The sequence below is a fragment of the Nycticebus coucang genome, chromosome 1, assembly GCF_027406575.1.
Source record: "Nycticebus coucang isolate mNycCou1 chromosome 1, mNycCou1.pri, whole genome shotgun sequence".
In the NCBI taxonomy this organism is placed as follows: Eukaryota; Metazoa; Chordata; class Mammalia; order Primates; family Lorisidae; genus Nycticebus; species Nycticebus coucang.
In genome coordinates, this window is record NC_069780.1 from 45,904,534 (window position 1) to 45,910,533 (window position 6,000).

The window sequence follows — 6,000 nt, forward strand, 5'->3', positions numbered from 1 at the left end:
TGATTGAATGAAATGTGGTTCAGATCAGATACCTGTGCAGAACCACAGACCTTGACAGAAATGAACAAAGCACCTGACATTGTTAGTTTTTCAGAAAAAACATAGTGGTCTTAGAGTAAACTGTGGGTAGATACATTTTCTTTCAAAAAGTATTTTATTGCAAGATGGCAGCCAAGTAACAGCCTTTCTGAAATAGGGCATGGTGAGTTTGGGGAGATAAGACTCCAGGCATCTCTGGCTGGTGGGATCTGCCTATAATCATCCCTTTGAGGATACAGGGAGTCAGCAAGGGACTTCTGGACCCCAAGAGGAGAACAAAAACAGTGGAAAACTGGCAAGTGGTTGTGTGTGTCCAATCGACCTAATCCCACCGGCATCTGTAAGTACAAGAGGCAGTGAGAATGCAAACTGGAAAGGCCTTACCTGTGAACTGTTTCAGTGTTTTTGGACTTGGTACTCAGTTGAACTGCCTTTGGGAAGAGCTTGAGCAGGAGTGCGGAGAACTCTGGGCACTGTCTAGGGCCCCAAACTAAGCCGCTGAGCCAGACAGAGCTAATAGTGTTTGGCTGTGGGCCTCAGGAAGCCATTATGAGACAACTGCCCCAGTAAGGTCCGCCCTCAGGGTCACAGAGCAAAGATCACGCAGGAGCTCGTAACCTAGTGACTGAGCAGCCTAAAGGCGGGGACTGAACTGCCTTACAGCCTTAACCCTCAGGGGCAGAGTGAGACTGGTTTTGGCATACTGGAGCCTCGGGCTGTTGCCATGGGTAGAATGCCGTGGAGTCACAGCTCATAGCAACCTCAAACTCCTGGGCATGGTGCCATTGGACCTCCATAAGAGCTGCGCTACAATCCCCGACCTGCGCCCTGCGCCGGCCAGGCCTCCGCATGCTCTGACCAGGAACAGCGGGAGCTGCACAACCCAGCGTCCTCCCTCCTGCATCCTCCCTGCCTCCACACCGACCTGCTCATCTGGCCAGGGACTCTGGTAGCCGCGTGCCCTCCAGAGCCCTCCCTGCCTCTCTGCAGAGGCCTTCACCTGGCCAGAGATGGCTGGAACCTTGGGCTCTTTGTGCCAAAGTCACTGGGCACCAGGCACTCCCAGAACCATGTGCACCACCTCCCGCCCTGTTGCTGGATCCGGGTGTGTCACACTCCAGAGCTGCTACCACGACCAGAACTCCCTGGCTGGAGTAGCCCAGAGGAACTACACAGGGCCACTCCATACAAAGATCCAGCAACAATAGCATGATCCTGCTGGGGTCTAATCTTGGAGAAACACCTCCCCAACTCTGAGGACAGCCAGAGGCAATGGTGAAAAACAATCATGAGGTGAAATCAACAGAAAAACTCTGGCAATATAAATAGTCAGAGTAGATCAACTCCCCCAAGGATCAATGGGTCAGACACAGCACAAGATCCCATGCACAAACAAATAGCTGAGATGTCAGAAATCGAATTCAGAATCTGGATAGCAAATAAGATTGAATTAGAATTCCAAGCAGTAACCCAAAAGATATCTCAAGAATTCAACAAATTCAAAGACCAAATGACCAAAGATTTCGACACATTGAGACAAGAATTTGCAGCCCTCAAAGATCTGAGAAACACGGTAGAATCCCTCAGTAACAGAATGGAACAAGCAGAAGAAAGGATTTCTGACACTGAAGACAAAACATTTGAACGCTCCCAAACTCTCAAAGAGGAAGAGAAATGGAGGGCAAAAACAGATCACTCTCTCAGAAAGCTCTGGGATAATTCGAAGAAAACCAATAGGTTTCCTTCATCTTATAGGGATCCCCGAAAGCGACAAAGTGGCTTCAAAAGTCACAAAGTCTCTTCTCCATGAGATTATGAAGGAGAACTTTCTAGACATGCCTAGAGATTCTGAAATTCAGATAGCAGACAGTTTCAGAACTCCAGCACAACTCAACCCAAATAAGACATCCCCCAGACACATCATAATCAACTTCACTAAAGTTAATATGAAGGAGAAAATTCTGAAAGCTGCCAGAAGAAAGAAAACCATCACCTACAAGGGCAAAATATTTGAACAACTGCGGATCTCTCTGCTGAAACGTTTCAAGCTAGAACAGGATGGTCATCGACTTTTAATCTCCTAAAACAAAATAACTTTCAACCCAGGATCCTGTACCCAGCTAAACTGAGTTTATTTATGATGGAGAAATTAAATACTTCAATGACATTCACATGTTGAAGAAATTTGCCATAATTAAACCAGTTCTCCAGGATATTCTCAGACCTATCCTCCATGAAGACCAACGTAATCCTCCACCACAAAAGTAAACTCACCCAGAAAATTTTGATCAAATTCCAACTTCCACAGTCACAAAAGAATTAAAAATGTCCACCGGACTCTCAAAAGGCTTATCAATATTCTCAATTAATGTGAATGGTTTAAATTGTCCTCTAAAGAGGCACAGGTTGGCTGACTGGATACAAAAACTCAAGCCAGATATCTGCTGCATACAAGAATCGCATCTTACATTAAAAGACAAATATAGACTCAAGGTGATGGGATGGTCATCTATATGCCAGGCAAATGGAAAGCAGAAAAAAGCAGGCGTTGCAATCCTATTCACAGACGCAATAGGCTTTAAACCAACCAAAATAAGGAAGCATAAGGATGGACAATTCATATTTCTCAAAGGTAAACTCAATATTTATGCACCCAACCAGAACTAACCTCAATTTATAAGAGAAACTCTAAAAGACACGAGCAACTTAATTTCCTCCGGTTCCATAGTAGTTGGAGATTTTAACACCCCTTTAGCATTGCTGGATAGATCCTACAAAAAGAAGACAAGCAAAGAAATTTTAGATGTAAACTTAACCATTCAACATCTAGACTTAACAGACATGTACAGAACATTTCATCCCAACAAATTGAATACACATTCTTCTCATCAGCCCACGGAACATACTCCAAAATGAACCACAAGCTAGGCCACAAATCTAACCTCAGTAAATTTAAAAAAATAGAAATTATTCCTTGCATCTTCTCAGACCATCATGGAATAAAAGTTGAACTCAATAACAACAGGTACCTGCATACCCATACAAAAACATGGAACATCCTTATGCTGAAGGATACATGGGTTATAGACGAGATTAAGAAGGAAATCACCAAATTTTTGGAACAAAACAACAATCAAGACACGAATCACCAGAACCTCTGGGATACTGCAAAGGCAGTCCTAAGGGAAATTTATAGCACTGCAAGCCTTCCTCAAGAAAACAGAAAGAGAGGAGGTTAATAACTTAATGGAACATCTCAAGCAACTGGAGAAGGAAGAACATTCCAACCCTAAACCCAGCAGAAGAAAAGAAATAACCAAAATCAGAACAGAATTAAATGAAATTAAAAACAAAAGAATTATACAACAGATCAATAAATCCAAAAGTTGGTTTTTTGAAAAGATCAATAAAATAGATAAACCTTTGGCCAACCTAAACAGGAAAAAAAGAGTAAAATCTCTAATTTCATCAATCAGAAATGGTAATGATGAAATAACAACAGACCCCTGAGAAATTAAAAAAAAGCTTAATGAATACTACAAGAAACTCTACTCTCAGAAATATGAAAATCTAAAAGAAATTGACCAATACCTGGAAGTACACCACCTACCAAGACTTAGCCAGAAAGAAGTGGAAATGTTGAACATGCCTATATCAAGTTCTGAAATAGCATAAACTGTACAAAATCTCCATAAAAAGAAAAGCCCAGGACCAGATGGCTTTATGTCAGAATTCTACTAAACCTTTAAAGAAGAACTAGTACCTATATTACTAAACCTCTTTCAAAATATAGAAAAAGAAGGAATATTACCCAACACATTCTACGAAGCAAACATCACCTTGATCCCCAAACCAGGGAAAGACCCAACAAGAAAAGAAAATTATAGACCAATATCACTAATGAATATTGATGCTAAAATACTCAATAAGATCCTAACAAACAGAATCCAACAACACATCAAAAAAATTATACACCACAATCAAGTGGGATTTATCCCAGTGTCTCAAGGCTGGTTCAATATACGTAAATCTATAAATGTAATTCAGCACATAAACAAACTAAAATGAGGACCATATGATTATTTCAATTGATACAGAAAAAGCTTTTGATAATATCCAGCATCCCTTCATGATCAGAACACTTAAGAAAATTGGTATAGAAGGGACATTTCTTAAACTAAAAGAGGCCATCTACAGCAAACCCACAGCCAATATCATATTGAATGGAGTTAAATTGAAATCATTTCCACTTAGATCAGGAACCAGGCAAGGTTGCCCATTGTCTCCATTGCTCTTTAACATTGTAATGGAAGTTTTAGCCATTGCAATTAGGGAAGAAAAGGTGATCAAAGGTATCCACATAGGGTCAGAAGAGATCAAACTTTCACTCTTCGCAGATGATGTGATTGTATATCTGGAAAACGCCAGGGATTCTACTACAAAACTTTTAGAAGTGATCAAGGAATACAGCAACGTCTCAGCCTACAAAATCAACACCCATAAATCTGTAGCCTTTATATATACCAACAATAACCAAGCTGAACAAACAGTCAAGGACTGTATTCCTTTTACAGTAGTGCCAAAGATGAAATATTTGGGAGTATACCTAACAAAGGACGTGAAAGATCTCTACAAAGAGAACTATGAAACTTTAAGAAAAGAAATAGCTGAGGATGTTAACAAATGGAAAAGCATACCATGCTCGTGGCTGGGAAGAATCAACATTATTAAAATGTCTATACTACCCAAAGCAATATATAATTTTAATGCAATTCCTATTAAAGCTCCATTGTCATATTTTAAAGATCTTGAAAAAAATACTTCGTTTTATATGGAATCAGAAAAAAGCTTGAATAGCCAAAACATTGCTCAGCAATAAAAACACAGCAGGAGGAATCACGCTACCAGACCTCAGACTGTAGTATAAATCAATATTGATCAAAACAGATTGGTATTGGCACAAAAACAGAGATGTATGGAACAGAATAGAGAACCAAGAGATGAATCTAGCTATTTGCCATTATTTGATCTTTGACAAGCCAATTAAAAACATTCAGTGGAGAAAAAATTCCCTATTTAACAAATGGTGCTGGGTGAACTGGCTGACAACCTGTAAAAGACTGAAACTAAACCCACACCTTTCACCATTAACTAAGATAGACTCTCACTGGATAAAAGATTTAAACTTAAGACATGAAACTATAAAAATACTTGAAGAAAGTACAGAGAAAACACTTGAAGGAATCGGCCTGGGTGAATATTTTATGAGGAGGACTCCCCATAAAATACAATTGAAGGCAATTGAAGCAGTATCAAAAATACACTACTGGGACCTGATCAATCTAAAAACCTTCTGCACAGCCAAGAGCATAGTAAGTAAAGGAAGCAGACAGCCCTCAGAATGGGAGAAAATATTTGCAGGTTATACCTCCGATAAAGGTCTAATAACCAGAATCCACAGAGAACTCAAACGTATTAGCAAGAAAAGAACACGTGACACCATCCCAGGGTGGGCAAGGGACTTGAAGAGAAACTTCTCTAAAGACAGACGCACGATCTATAAATACTTGAAAAAAAAGCTCATCATCCTTGATCATCAGAGAAAGGCAAATGAAAACTACTCTGAGATATCACCTAACCCCAGTAAGAGTAGCCCACATAACAAAATCCCAAAACCAGAGATGTTGGTGTGGATGTGGAGAAAAGGGCACATTTCTACAATACTGGTGAGAATGCACACTAATACGTTCCTTCTGAAAGGATGTTTGGAGAATACTTAGAGACCTAAAAATGGACCTGCCATTTGATCCTATACTTCCTTTACTAGGTTTATACCCAGAAGACCAAAAATCACAATATAACAAAGACATCTGTACCAAAATGTTTATTGCAGCCCAATTCATAATTGCTAAGTCATGGAAGAAGCCCAAGTGCCCATCAACCCACGAATGGACTAGCAAA